Below are 14,008 nucleotides of genomic sequence, written 5' to 3'. Positions count from 1 at the left end.
ACTTATTTGCCTTGTAGAGGACCTGTGCTCCTTAAAGGAGTAATCAGGAGAAAAAATAAGTAAATTTACTTATACAACAAAGGGCATTTTTCAGATTTTTTTTATTTCTCGCGCTGATAATAGTTCCCGAAATATTATTTTTTTCCGCCACTGCTGTGGTATAGGTTAGGTTATTTTGGTAGTCGGTCCGTATGGCCAACTCCCTTACGGGAACCTTGTTTATTTACTTTCATGAAACCATTTTGAGGCTCTTATGAAGCGCAGTATTGGTCTAATACCCGCGCCAGATAGTTCTGTAAGAGAAATGAAAAAGTGTTTACCTAGACAACCTGCTCTGATTTTAGCTAAGGCTGGACAATTGCAAAGGAAGGGCTTTACTGTTTCTTCCTCCTCCTCATCTCTACAGCTTCTACATAATTCATGGGAGAATAATCCTAGTCTCAAGGTATGCCTGCCAAATAGCCGGTGGCCGGGGGCCGGTGACACAAGCCCCGACCTTCGAGATATCTTCTCTTGAGAGGCTAAGCAATTCCTTTGTCCTTTTCCTGTTTATTTCCGGCCATAGTAGCCTGGCTGTTACGCATGTATCTTCATCTTCCCATGACCTATTGGCCTCTTGGGTAATGTTGTTTTTTATTATTAATTAGTCGTGGCCATGGGTATTCCAATGGTACTTTTATCACGGAACAGTTGAAGAGCAGTACCTTTTCTAGTCAGCTCATCAGCTCTACAGTTTCCCTTAATATCTCTGTGTCCCGGAACCCAAATAAGGCTGACCTTGAATACGACGCTAATATCTTTTATGGCTGCCCGGCATTCCTGTGCAACCTTCGATCTTAGTATAGCCGCATTCATTGATTTAATGGCCGCCTAGCTATCTGAGAATATATTTATAGTCGTTTTTGTAACGGCATGCATATTTAGGTATGTAAGCCACCTCTGCCTGATAGACGCTGCAGTAGTCTGGTAGTCGAACGGATAGTTCCAGTCCTAATTCTTTCAAAAATACTCCATAGCCAACTTTATCGTCTAGCTTGGAGCCATCTGTATACAAATTTAATTCCCCCTTCTTCATGGCTTTGGTGTCTGCCACTCCCTTCTTGACGGTATACTCGTCCTAAAGAGCCTTTCAAAAGGTGTGTCTAGGGATAAAGTAGTCTATTTCTTGTTTGTGACTATTCAGAGTGTGCAAAATACAGGCGTGGCCAAACCGCCGTTCTTTCCATAGCGCCATACTTTTGAGTCTAAGCGCCGAGGCGACGGCCACGTTTTTCCCTACGAGATTCAGTGCAGGTAAATTGATTAGAACTTCTAGCGCTTTGTTTGGGGTAGTCCTTAAAGCACCAGAGATGCATAAAAGATTTGGACCTTACTCATGATTTTAGCGTAACTCGCCAAAAAGAGTAGATGGCCACCATACAAGTATTCTGCTGTGGTATAACCTCTGAAAAACTTACTGACGCTCTAATGGAAAACTAAAAATGCAGACCTTAACTTCAATACCGAAAACAAACTAATTTTCCCTTCTTTGAGAGAAATTCACAACATTTTTAGAAAATTAGTGTCTAGTACATCAAACCCATAGCTACACCAGTCTGCACTATCTGGCGCATTAAAATAATTCCGCTTTCATAGACATAGATCTGATATCCTACGTATTTATAAAATTTTTCAATTAAACTATGATGGATTACCAAATTCTTTAGCCAAATTAGTCAATTCGAAATAATAAAATCAATCATCAACTTAATAACTGGCCATAACTCACAAACGCATCCGCTCATAAAGTTGAAAAAAATGCTCCCATTTGCGATGTACCACAGCAACTCGTGCCCTCATTTAAAAATGATTAATTGCAAAATCCACAATCAACGTATTGTCATATTCACTTCATGTCTGCCGCTTGGCGATAATGGCTTCGATGATGATATTTTCATTGGCAATAATGCTGATGACGATAATGGCGATGGTTATGGTTGTTGGTGACTTTATGTGATGCTCCAAAGCTCATGGGAATACAATTCACAGTGGTAATAAGCGTGCCTGATGATGATGTTGCCCTTACATACACACATACTTATGCACGAGTAACTACATCCGAGTTTACGTATCTGCGCTGCAGAGAAACAACAAACTACTCAGCAAATTTTCTAGTTCTTGAACTGGCATTTAAATGGTAGAATTCTTACTAGTCCGATAGGGACCAGAATTGTACCAATTGAGAAGCAGGTTAAATAGTGTCGCAACTCAGGTATCATTGCAACCCTTACAGGTGATTGGCAGGTGGGGGAACGTGCAGCCAGACTTAAACTTTTCTTGAATCTTCTATCAGCAGAAGATGCCAGGCGGAGGGGGTGAAAGAAAGTACTTTCCACTATTTATGCGAATGTTCAGGTCTTCGCTCTTTCGGTAAGCCCTTCTTAGAGCAAATAAATTAAATCTCAGACATAGATATGAAAACCTTGCTGCCATACTTGGATCTCAGGAAATGGGCCAAATAACCAGACATCGCGCGAGAACAGTGGTGTAGAAACGGCGCTAGTCGCTAATTAGGATTATTTCAATAGCAATACTGAACCATTTGAACAGCAACAACAATTTTGTGAGCTCTAGGCCGGTTTAATAAATCGGATTCTTGCTTTTATTTATTTGTGGATATTTTGAACTTAATCAAAAGGCATTGCCTGGAACTCCTAACTGGGTTTAGTTGACACCATCTTCGATTCTTCTATTGCTGCAAATATGAATGCTCCAAATGTTGAGGATACCTTAGGTAAACATTATTATTATTATTATCAGTGAATTAGATGAATATAAAGGGCCGACTGGCCGCAGTCGTAAGTAAGGTCGAAAGACTCTCAGAAAGATAGGTGCGGAAAGTCTACAATAGGAGCAATCGAAACAGTCATAAACAGCGTAGGAGCAGCGCAACAGGGAAGTATTGAAGCCAGAAACATAATCCTCCTTGCCACCTTTGATGTAAGGAACGCTTTCAACAGCGTAAGATGGCTGGACATATTAGCCGTCTTAGAGCTAAGGTTCAAAGCTTCGGCATACCTACAGCGCGTAATGAGGAACTACGTGCGCGACCGCAAACTCGTCTAACCAACCTCAGAGGCTTCTCGATGACCTCTAGACCTAACATCTGGAATGGCAAACGTATCAGTGCTCAGTCCAGACTTGTGGAACATCAGCTACGTCGAGATATTTAATAAAGAAATGCCTAATAGTGCCTTTCTAAACGGATACGCAGATGATATTGCTTCAGTCATAACAGCACAAAACCTTAAAGAAACTCCTAGAAAACTTAAACAAGTGATGAGACGGGCGCAAAGAAGAAGCACATCCCATTAAAAGTTAACATGCAGAATTACTCAAATACGCTAGCCACGAAAAATGTTCCAAGATACCTAGGCATAAGACTGGACTCAAGACTAACTTTTTGGACCCAAATAATGCTCGCAGCGGATGCCAAGATGGTATTTGTATTCGGCAGACTGATGACAAACATAGGGGGACTAGCCCAAAGAAAGAGGAAATAATGCTGGTTTCCATGGTCCCCGATCCCTTATACGGAGCTGAGCTGTGGGCAAATTCACTAAAGGCAATTCACCGGTGTAAGCTCTTAACAGCAGTACAACGAATGGCAGCTCTGAGAGTTGCGTCTGCCTATCCCACAGTATCAGTGCAAGCTGTGCAAATGATAAGCGGTTAAATACCGATAGATTTACTAGCCTTTAAGAGGAAAAAGTTGGGGGCATTAAAAAATGAGAGGATGGAAGAAGGAGAAAGCAAACCTACATCGCGCGTAATAAATGACAAAACAGTAAAGGAATGGCAAGGCCCCTGGAGAAACAAAACACGCGGCAGATGGATAGCTAGGCTAATAAAAGACATCGCTACATGGTACAACAGGAACTTTGGTGAAGACAATTTTTATACAACCCAAATGCTTTCGGAGTGTTTGAGAGAAAGATTCTGTGGAAGATTTTTGGACCTTTGCACATTGGCGACGACGAATATCGCGAACATCGCATGAAACGATGAGCTGGCCGTAGACATAGCGCAGCGAATAAAGATTCAGCGGCTACGTTGGCTGGGTCATGTCGTCCGAGTGGATACAAACGGTCCGGTTCTGAAAGTATTCGATGATATACCAGGTGGTGGTAGTAGAGGAAGAGGAAGGCCTCTTCTCTGCCTTGAAAAGATCAGGTGGAGATGGACTTAGCTTCATTTGGTGTGCCCAACTGGCGCCAGTTATCACGAGAAAGAAACGACTGGCGCGCTTTGTTAAACTAAGCCAAAATCTTATAAGCGGTTGACCTGCCAATTAAGAGAAGAAAAAATGCTTTCGAAGCACGAGTATTTCCAGATATACCTGTTCAAAATAGGGAAATGCGAACATCCCACATGCAAATACGATGATGCAGCCAAAGATGACGCTGAACACAGCTCAGTCGGATACATAATCACTGAAAATGTAATCGACAAGATGTTAAACAGCGAGAAAATGTGAGAAACTACCAGTAGTTGCGCAGAAAAGTCTCCATGTGAAAAAATGGGACCTGGACGCAGGCGCACACGCATTGACTTTGTAATGAGGAAGATGGAACACCACTCTAATGCGAAAGTGATTCCAGAGCGGGCGACAGTACCAAACAAGGGAGAGTTTGTTTAGTACTATTTGGACATACCATTCCTGCGACGACTGCTTTGATGATGCATTAGGCATTTTAAATCCCCTCACCACAATAACAAATAAAACAAATACATCTCCGCTTGGAAGATGCTTGGTAAATTTCCCACGGCACAGAACGCTTGTTTTTGGAGCCATACATTCCAGCGCCTAAGCCTTCTGGAGTTTTCGAGCCATCTGTGTACCAGTGATGGACACACTCTTGGAGTTTCTTTTCAAATGCGGAGATACTCCAGTTTAACTTATCCTCGAGTTCAACTCTGAACTTCTTTTCGAATTTGATGACTTGAATGATATCATCTCTGGGTAGCTGGGTGAGTGGAAGTTGCAATCTCAGCAATTGCATATTAGTATATGGCATAACTTTTTCTCTCCCAAAGCCTTCCGTGGTAATGTTCAACAGGCTACGCTTGGCCGATTGGAGGAGAACTATATGAAGTGGTGTCAGCTCAAGTATTACCTTACCGTGATGCACACGCATGCTAAGCGCTGTGCGCACTGTCGAGAGAGCGGCTCTCGATACCCAAGCGACTGTTTCATCTGTTATTATTGGACTTATTATTATGATGTACCATCCATCTTTGGATTCTTGGGCTAAAGTAACAAGTTTTTAGACGTTTGCAGATTATTAGAGCTTTTCTTGCTGGAATACTCGCAGTGATCAGGAAGTGCATACGACTTCCTTAGGTCGAATTCTGGTCAGTTTATCCGAGCGCTTACTTCACTAGTCATTCTAGAGCCGTCCGTATAAAAGTTAGATGTATTGCGTTTGGAACTGGAGCCCTTACGCCATCAATCTTTTTTTGCCCATTAAGAGCTACTTCAGTAATAGACTAAGACTGATGCAGACAATGACTAGTTCATGAAATGGCATGATGCTGATACATAGGCTGATAATAGACATTTCGTAGGACATTACCAAGATTGAAAAAAGGTTTTTAAAAACGCACTGCCTCTGCTGCAAAGCAAACTGATAGTAGAGCAATCCATCACTAGCAACTTTTGCTGCTGGGTCCATAGGAGTTGAGTTGATGTTTCTACATATACCCGGAACACACATGCACGGATGAAAGTCAACAATGTGTGTAATAAGCGCGCACATTACGTACTTTGTACTTGTAACAGCAGTTATGCACATTTGCAAATTTACATGACACGCAATTGCTACGCAAAATCAATTATCCCGCCATTGACAAATTACTGGCATCGGTCGGCGCTTTCAGTTCAATTGGTAAGTGAGTGTTAAAACAAAAGTCGCTACGCGTGTTTGTATACACATTTAGCAAAGCTATGTATGTATGTAAATGCATATGTGTGAGTGCATTTATGCCCATTCGATTGCATAGATTGGCGTAAGGGACTTCATTTGGAATTTTTTCACGCTTTCCGCATAGCAACGCTATAAATTCAATTTCTAATGCAGTCACTAACGACCTAATTTACACACACGCATGCATACATATGCGTAGATATGCAAACATGTGTGCCTACACAAGCAGCATTAATTGTCTTACTGCAAAAGTGTGCTAAGTGGCGTACGACAGGGCGTATGAGTGTTTACTCTGCGAATAACTAAGTTGGCATTCGCTGAATAGGAAATGGCGGTTGGTTGGTTAGGTTGAGAATTAATATTGTTGGTGAATTGGTGGCATCACTGCAAGCAACTTTATATTTATATGCGTAGAATAGATATATCGATGCATACACAGAGTTTTTAATAAAAAGTGCAAGTTTTATTTAATGCATTTTACCAGTCTTTTCAAAGGTATGTGAATGGCAGGGCATCATTTGCTCAGGCAATTGATTTATTTTCCGAACTGTAGTCAGGGTTTACACCAGCATAGACTTAAGCACACCTGCTCTACGGCTATGTAAGGATTACTTGGTGACGTGAGAATAAAGTGTGACAATGGTGGCCTGTCTCTCCTTTACCTTATGGTTTTCTATGACCTAAAAAGATAAATGATCACACTTCTTTACGAAAAAGTAAAATTTCAGGATGCCGCATTTTAGATAACTCAAAAATCTCTTATATTAGGTTGTGGAATAAGTTCATAGCGTTTTTGTATTTTATTTAATTTTACAACGATTCTTTTGCTGTTTTGCAAAGGGTAAGAATTCCTTCGATAGAACTCTTTCTCCTCTTGAAATCTATGTATGTCAATTGTATTTTTGAGCGATTTAATTTATTATTAGTTTTGAGGATTAGAAATATATTAGAATATCGAGAAGGCAAAAATCAATATTTTCGACACCTGATCTTTTGAGCTTTTCATCGTGATCAAAAAATCTTCAGAAGCAGCCCGTGACATTTGCGACGTGTATGAAGAAGGTGTCACAGGCGAGTCTACAGCACGCAAATGGTTTGCAAAGTTCAAAAATTGCAGCTTTGACGTCAATGATACGTCCCGCAGCGGAAGGCCTTCTGAATTCGATGAAGAGCGTCCCTAAACCAATCATGAATTGGCGAAAAAATTAGCGATTCATAAAACAATTCTCAATCAAATTCATTCAATAGGATTTACTGGAAAATTGGGAGCCGGGCTGCCTCACGAACTCAACGAAAAAAGTAAAGAAAGCCGTCTTCAAATTGCTTCTCAGCACCTCACCGGTCATGGAGCAATACTTATGACTGAGCTTTTTGTACCGAATACTCACGTGAAATGGTACCTATACTCGTACGTCAATATGAAGCAAAGAAAGGAGTGGATGGTTCCAGGAGATACTCGGAGGCCAAAGCCGAGAAGATCAGATCCAAAGAACATCATGATATGTGTTTGGACTGAGAGGTCATGGCTCAATGGGAAATGATCGAAAATAATGCCACGGTCAACAAGAAGACTGCCAGAAAAATTTCCCCTGTAAAGAAGTTTCAGTTTGCTACAGTGGATAACAATTGGCAAGTCATCAGTAAGAAGAACGAAAAGTTGGTCAACTTCTAAGCATTACTTATGGAGAGGTTATTTTGTTATTCAACGAAAAATGATATTTTTTAATATAAATGACCGGATGTTTATTTCATTATAAAGGGGAAGGTATGCCGGTAATAGTGAAAAATAACATCAGGCAAGTGACCACCACGACCCCGCTTACAGGACAATATTCTTTTCATGAAATTTTCCATAGCCGAATTGCAAAGTGGCTGCCCTATTCTCTCGATAGCCTCACGAATTCCATCTTTGGGGTCGTGAATCGACCCTGGGCTGTTGGGGTAAACCATCTCTTTCACGTAACCCCAAAGAAAAGAGTCACAGGGTGTTAAATCACAAGATCTCGTTGGCCAATTGCGATCACCTCTTCGAGAGATAACACGGTCCGGAAACTTTTCCCGTAAAAGATCAATGGTTTTGTTGCTTGGGTGGCACGTAGCGCCGTCTTGTTGAAAATAAACGTTGTACAGATTAATACCATACAATTCCGGCTATAAAAAATCGTTAATGATTTTCGATAGCGCAATCCATTCACCTGTAACACCTGTTATTGGAAAACCCTATATAAACTATAAACTACTCGTGACTAACTCTGGTAGCGTACAGATAGAAACTAACATTCAATCACGACCCATGGTCGAGATGTTTATGATTGCTCCGACTATCTGTACACGACCTCGGCTCGTGATATTTACGTTTGGCCCGTTCAAGAGCTTGGCTCGTCATATTCATGTTTGGGCCAAAATTTTCATCACGAGCAAGACTCGTTAAAGCACGGCAAGGAGTTAATTTGAATTTTTACCGAATTTCAGAAAGTTATATGTCTCTGGACAGGTTGGTGATCGAGGCATTATATTATTAATATGCATTATTGGTTGAATTTTTACAAATTTTAGGTCCCGATCCCGAGACGTGTTTGAGACCCTGGCGTCGTATTATACCTAAATATGCAATATTGTTTGAATTTTTACTGGGTAATTTCGAGTTTCGTGATTGATTTCGGGATTTCGATCCCGAGACAAGTTCGGTATCCAGGTATCCAGTTATAAATCCCCACTATTGTTTGAATTTTTACTAATTTTAGGGCAGTTGTATCTGTAAGCAATTCCGGGATTCCGATCCCGAAACGAGCTCGGGACCCCACGTCGTATTATGAATGTGCTTATACATAGTATTTCAATTTTTACTAATTTTAAGACAATTATTTCGGGATCGAATTCGGGATTCCGAAATTCACTTTTAAAATATTCCGAAAAATCAGGTGCAATACTTGGTTGGTTGGTTTAAGGGTGACCCCACATCCGAGTGCCACATGGACCGCAAGTTGGGTCCGTTGTGTTGCCCTAGAGCTCATTATTTTATATGATTTCTCCACCTAACCGAGATTTTTATTATAGATTTTGGTCAAAGATATTAATTCGTTTCGAGAATTTTATGAGAGATTCGATTTTCAGGTCCGAGAGTACTGAAAGATTGTCATTTGTTGGAGAGCCTAGAAGAGCGAGTCGACTTCTGGCTAGGCCGGGACAACTGCACAGCAAATGTCTGCTCGATACTTCCACATCTTCTTCCTCGCAGTATCTGCACAGGTCGTTTTGAGGAAGCCCGAGCCGACGTGCATGAGTGCCCAAAAGGCAGTAGCCGGTGATAAGAGATATTATATGCCTTCGTTCGTGTTTCGAAAGACGTATAAGGGTTTCTGTCTGTTTCAGATGGTCTGGTCGTAACGCAAGAGTTTCCACTCGCCACCTCCGATCAGCAATGCTGTGAAATTCTCGATAAATGATCATTTTATATGTTGAGAGCGGAATGTGGATTGTGGGTAAGTTACTAACATTTGATTGCGCAGCTGGTGCAACACTTACTTCTATTAATTTATACTGATAATATTACTTCTTAATTTTTTTTTGCATAATTGTAGGTACACAGATAATGAATTTTATATTGATAACTCCAGCTAATACAGGAGCCACTCAAAATTTAGTAAAATACACACATACATACATACGCACATATAAATACACACAGATATTCAACAGTAAAGTAGAGCGACGGCGAAACAGTAACGTAATTACTTCAGCTGCACTAGAATTGTTCGCTTGCTTCTATAATTAGAAGGCATTTCTCTTTAAAATAATTCTTTAACTTTAAACTTCACTACTGAAGTTTTTTTTTTTACTGAATTAATCTGCTTACCTTTCTGTATTGAAAATTTGCTTATATATTTTGAATAAAAAAAACTCCGCTGCGGACAGGATTCGAACCTGTGCGGGTAGAACCCAATGGATTTCAAGTCCATCTCCTTAACCACTCGGACACCGCAGCTCTTGATCAACGCCTCACAGAGTCTTCATTTTACACCGTGTATGTGTGTATGCGTGTGTGTGTGTGTTTTTAGCTTACGAAATTTATGGCTTTTAATAATTTTCTAGTACTGATAAATAAATTATTTTCTGTTAAAAGCTCATACATACATATATACGTACAAGTATGAACGTTTTGCAAGGTTTTGGGCTTCGCTTTGAGCCGCTTTAATATGAACTGCGATTGTTACTAAGCGCAGAAAAAATTATAAATTAGTTGGCTGGTTTTTTCGCGCTCCCAGAAAATAATTATTACATAAGAACAGAGTGGAGCTTATCTAGCGTTTGGAATTCAATTTAATGAGTTTATATCAGGTCAGTCCATAAGTTCGCGCGTTTTTTAAAGGTGGTTTTAAAATTAATAAGAAAGATGTTTCAAGTATTTATTAATCAATAATATATTTTCCTTCATTATTTACTATGTCTTCCCAACGTTTAGGCAAATTTTTAATTCCCTGCTCAAAAAATTGTTTGTTCTTGGAGCCAAAATAAGCTTCGATATCCCTTTTTATAGCTTCTTTTGAGGAGTACTTCTTGTTACTCATATGGGATTGAAGTCCACGGAAAAGGTGATAATCACAGGGTGAAATATCTGGAGAGTATGGTGGATGCGGCATTAGCTTCCATCCGAGCTCGTTCAGCTTTCCTAATGTTTGCCTTGCGGAATGAGGTCTTGCGTGGTTAAACAAAACTTTGCGTCTATTCACTAAAGACGGTTGATTTTTTTTAAGTGCCTCATTCAGGTTTGATAGCTGATGGGAATAATAATCAGCAAATCAGCAGTTATCGTCTGGTTTGGTTCCAGAAGTTCTTAATAAACAATACCGGCCATATCCCACCAAATAGACAGGAGAATCTTCTTGGGGTGAAGGCCATCTCTAGGGGTCGGTTCTGGTGTTTCATCTTAATCTAGCCATTGGCGTTTGCAAACAGGATTATTATAAAGGACCCATTTTTCATCACCAGTAACGATATGGTTCAAAAAACTTTCATTTTTAAGCCGTTGCAGCAGCTGAGAACACACATTCACTCTCTGCTGAAGGTTGGCAACGGAAAGTCTATGCGGAACCCATTTTCCCAGCTTTGAAGCCTTTCCCAACTGAACCAGCTGCCTGTGAACTGTTCCATTCGATGAATTTAACCTCTGAGCTATCATATCGACTGTCAAATTTGGCTCAGCTTCCACGAGTTCGAGCAAGGCGTCGGAGTTAAAGACTTCAGGACGACCAGCGCGCGGGGCATCCTCCACGTCGCAGTTACCACTTCGGAATTTTAAAAACAACTTTTGCGCAGTCCTTACACTCACGGTATTCTCTCCGTAATGAGTGTTTATTTCTGCAGCAGCAGTTGTTGCATTTTAATCACTTTTATAAAAAAAATACAAAATATGCCTCTTATACGCGTTCGAAGATTCCATTTTATTTTTTAACAGCCCGTGCTTCTATACGCGATTAAAATCACTTGTTGAATGCACAATATATTAAAGAAAATATAAATAGTTCTGTTATATTCCGCGAGTAATTTTTCGTATTCAAAAATCATACAAAAGAGAAATTATGGGTAAAATACGCACGAACTGACTGAAATACGCATGGACTGACCTGATACTAAATTACGAATGAATTAATTTCTTACGTCTGGTGATGCCAAAATTGCAAGGCCGTCTTCTGGGTCAAGGTCTCGCGTGATTCCAATTTGCTCGAGTCGAGCTGCCAAGCTCCGAAATATTTGCCCAGTTGGGGCGACACGATTAGGAAATCGACGTCCATATTCACGCTGCGCCAATACACCGACCGAAAATTGGTAAAAAAAGCGACACAATTATTATTGTGGTCGTTATTGTAGCAGCACAAAAATTGCTCATACATGACCGAAGAATGCTGCTGGAGTCACAGTATTTGGCCGGATATAAACCGAGTCGTTCCGGTAACGTAGAACCGACTGTCGTGGGAACGATGACACGAGCAATCTGGCGAAGTAACGTCAGCTATCTACCTCGCAACTATCAAAAATGATAGACGTGCGACACCACTTGCAAAAATTATAATATCTTTGATGATCAATTTTGCGCCACCTCGTATATATGACTGGCTGCTAAACTTTAGGATGCTAAACTCCAGAATAGATTGAAGATATTTAACTAGACACAAACCCTAAGCAAGAGTTCTATCTTCCTCCTGTGGAACTCTCAGTGGTTGTGATAAGGTTGTCCCCCACATGGCTTAGTGTTGATCGACCGACGGCTAAAGTGAATGAGCTAGAGTTCTACAAGCGTTCAAATTAGTTCACCTGTTGGTAATATCTACTTCTGTCTTCTACTCAACTTGGAAGAGCCGACGCGCATTTGTCTGCTTACACATTCCCTGGACCACTTATATATCACGGCTCTGCATCTCAGCCTGAAAAACACTACAGTAAAGGCTCAAAGCTCAGTCAGCTTGAATCTCATTCAATGAGAGTTAGTGGGAAAAGACGCCAGATATTTTCAATGTCTGTTTCGCCAACTCAACCATAGTGGAACTTTTCACCTTCCCGAGGAGAAATAAATTGGCATCTGCAACTTAAAAAACTTAAAAACTCTTAACTAAGTAGCGTCCATCTATGCCCCGCAGACAAGTTAAATTTCGGGCTGCTCATCTGGAAAGGAAGCTGAATGGAAAGATGCTGCGAAACAGAATAATTTTCATTGCAAAATTAACGGCTCAAACTTTGTGGCGCTAATTGGCTTTTCATATCTCAAACATTTTACCTCATGAGAAGTTTTTGTTTTTGTTTTGACACATGTTTTCACTAAATAATTGCTTCCCATGCATCAGAGGAGAACTGCATAGGTTGAAGTATTTATCATCGCACATAAATGGTTTAACACAACAACATTTGGCAACAAAGTCAGTACTTTTAGGTGGAAACTTATGCGTCGTGTGTTTATTGCCTTGTTTATGACTATGTATCGGGTGTTTTTTTAGCTGCATGAGAACTGGCAAACTGTGCTGGCATTTCTGTTCAGTAAGATTTGTCAAGTCATCATGAATCGGTTAAAGCCAGAACTACGCTTTCAAATTGTGGAAATTTAGTTTGAAAAAATGTAAAAAAAAATATGTTCACGATGTTCACAGTTCGAAGAGCCGAAATGTCGATTGTCGTCGTTATTCGCCTTTGTATTTCAACTACGTGGAAAATTTTACGTATGGATCGCTTTAACGTACGGAGCTTTTAAAATAAAGCTAGTGCAAAAATTAAAGCCAAATGACCATCGTTTGCGTCGAATATTTTCTGATTGGGGCTCATTTAAATTTACACGGGGGGTTCAATAAGTACTCGTGTTAGAAATAATGACACCATTTTTTCAAAAAAAGTGCTTGTAGCGCAGTACGCATAACAGAAGTGAAACTTTCAAGGCAGACAGAGATAGAGGGAGAGACCCGAGAGAGAATGAGAGAAAGAATATATATCTAAATAAATTCACGAAGTTTGCAGAGAATACAAATAGACAAAATTAAAAAAAAACCGAGAAGTGTCGACCGGTGTAGGTAAAGGACGGACACAAAGCGTGGCAACAACGCGCACTACTCCGAGCTTTTACCACCCGCACAAACGCAGCGATTCCAGGACCGCAGCAACGGCACAAATTACCGCAAGGCAATACCAATAAATCCGACGCCGGAAGGGATGCCACCTTATTGTGCGCCAGGAAACGGAAATGAGCATCAAAAAGTAGGCACAAAGCAAACAACGCAAAAAACAATTGGGTTTTGTTATTTCTGACTAGAAATTAGCAATCACAAGGAAAAACTCAGGAAAAATAGCCTAAAGTGTATCTAAGATATATATGAGGTATAGCTATCTCTCTCTCTCTTTTTCCTCTACGTCATATCTTTTTTCTCTCGCGCGAAACGAAAATGCCCAAAACGTTGTATGGCCTTGAAATTTTACTCTCCATTCTCGCTCGTCGATGGGCGACGCCTAAGAAGTTTCACTTAAAAAAAAAATTTTTATTTTTCAACATAGTCCAAAAATAC

At 40.3% G+C, this 14,008-nt stretch overlaps 1 non-coding gene across 1 annotated transcript; it reads right to left on the bottom strand.

The window, feature by feature from the left end:
* Nucleotides 1-9,869: 9,869 nt before the first annotated feature.
* Trnas-uga (transfer RNA serine (anticodon UGA)) lies at nucleotides 9,870-9,951 on the bottom strand. Its single transcript has one exon. It is a non-coding gene; the product is annotated as a tRNA-Ser (tRNA).
* Nucleotides 9,952-14,008: the final 4,057 nt, after the last annotated feature.

Source organism: Anastrepha ludens, chromosome 3 (assembly GCF_028408465.1).
Source record: "Anastrepha ludens isolate Willacy chromosome 3, idAnaLude1.1, whole genome shotgun sequence".
Taxonomy (NCBI): Eukaryota; Metazoa; Arthropoda; class Insecta; order Diptera; family Tephritidae; genus Anastrepha; species Anastrepha ludens.
This window is presented reverse-complemented; position numbering and strand designations above follow the sequence as displayed.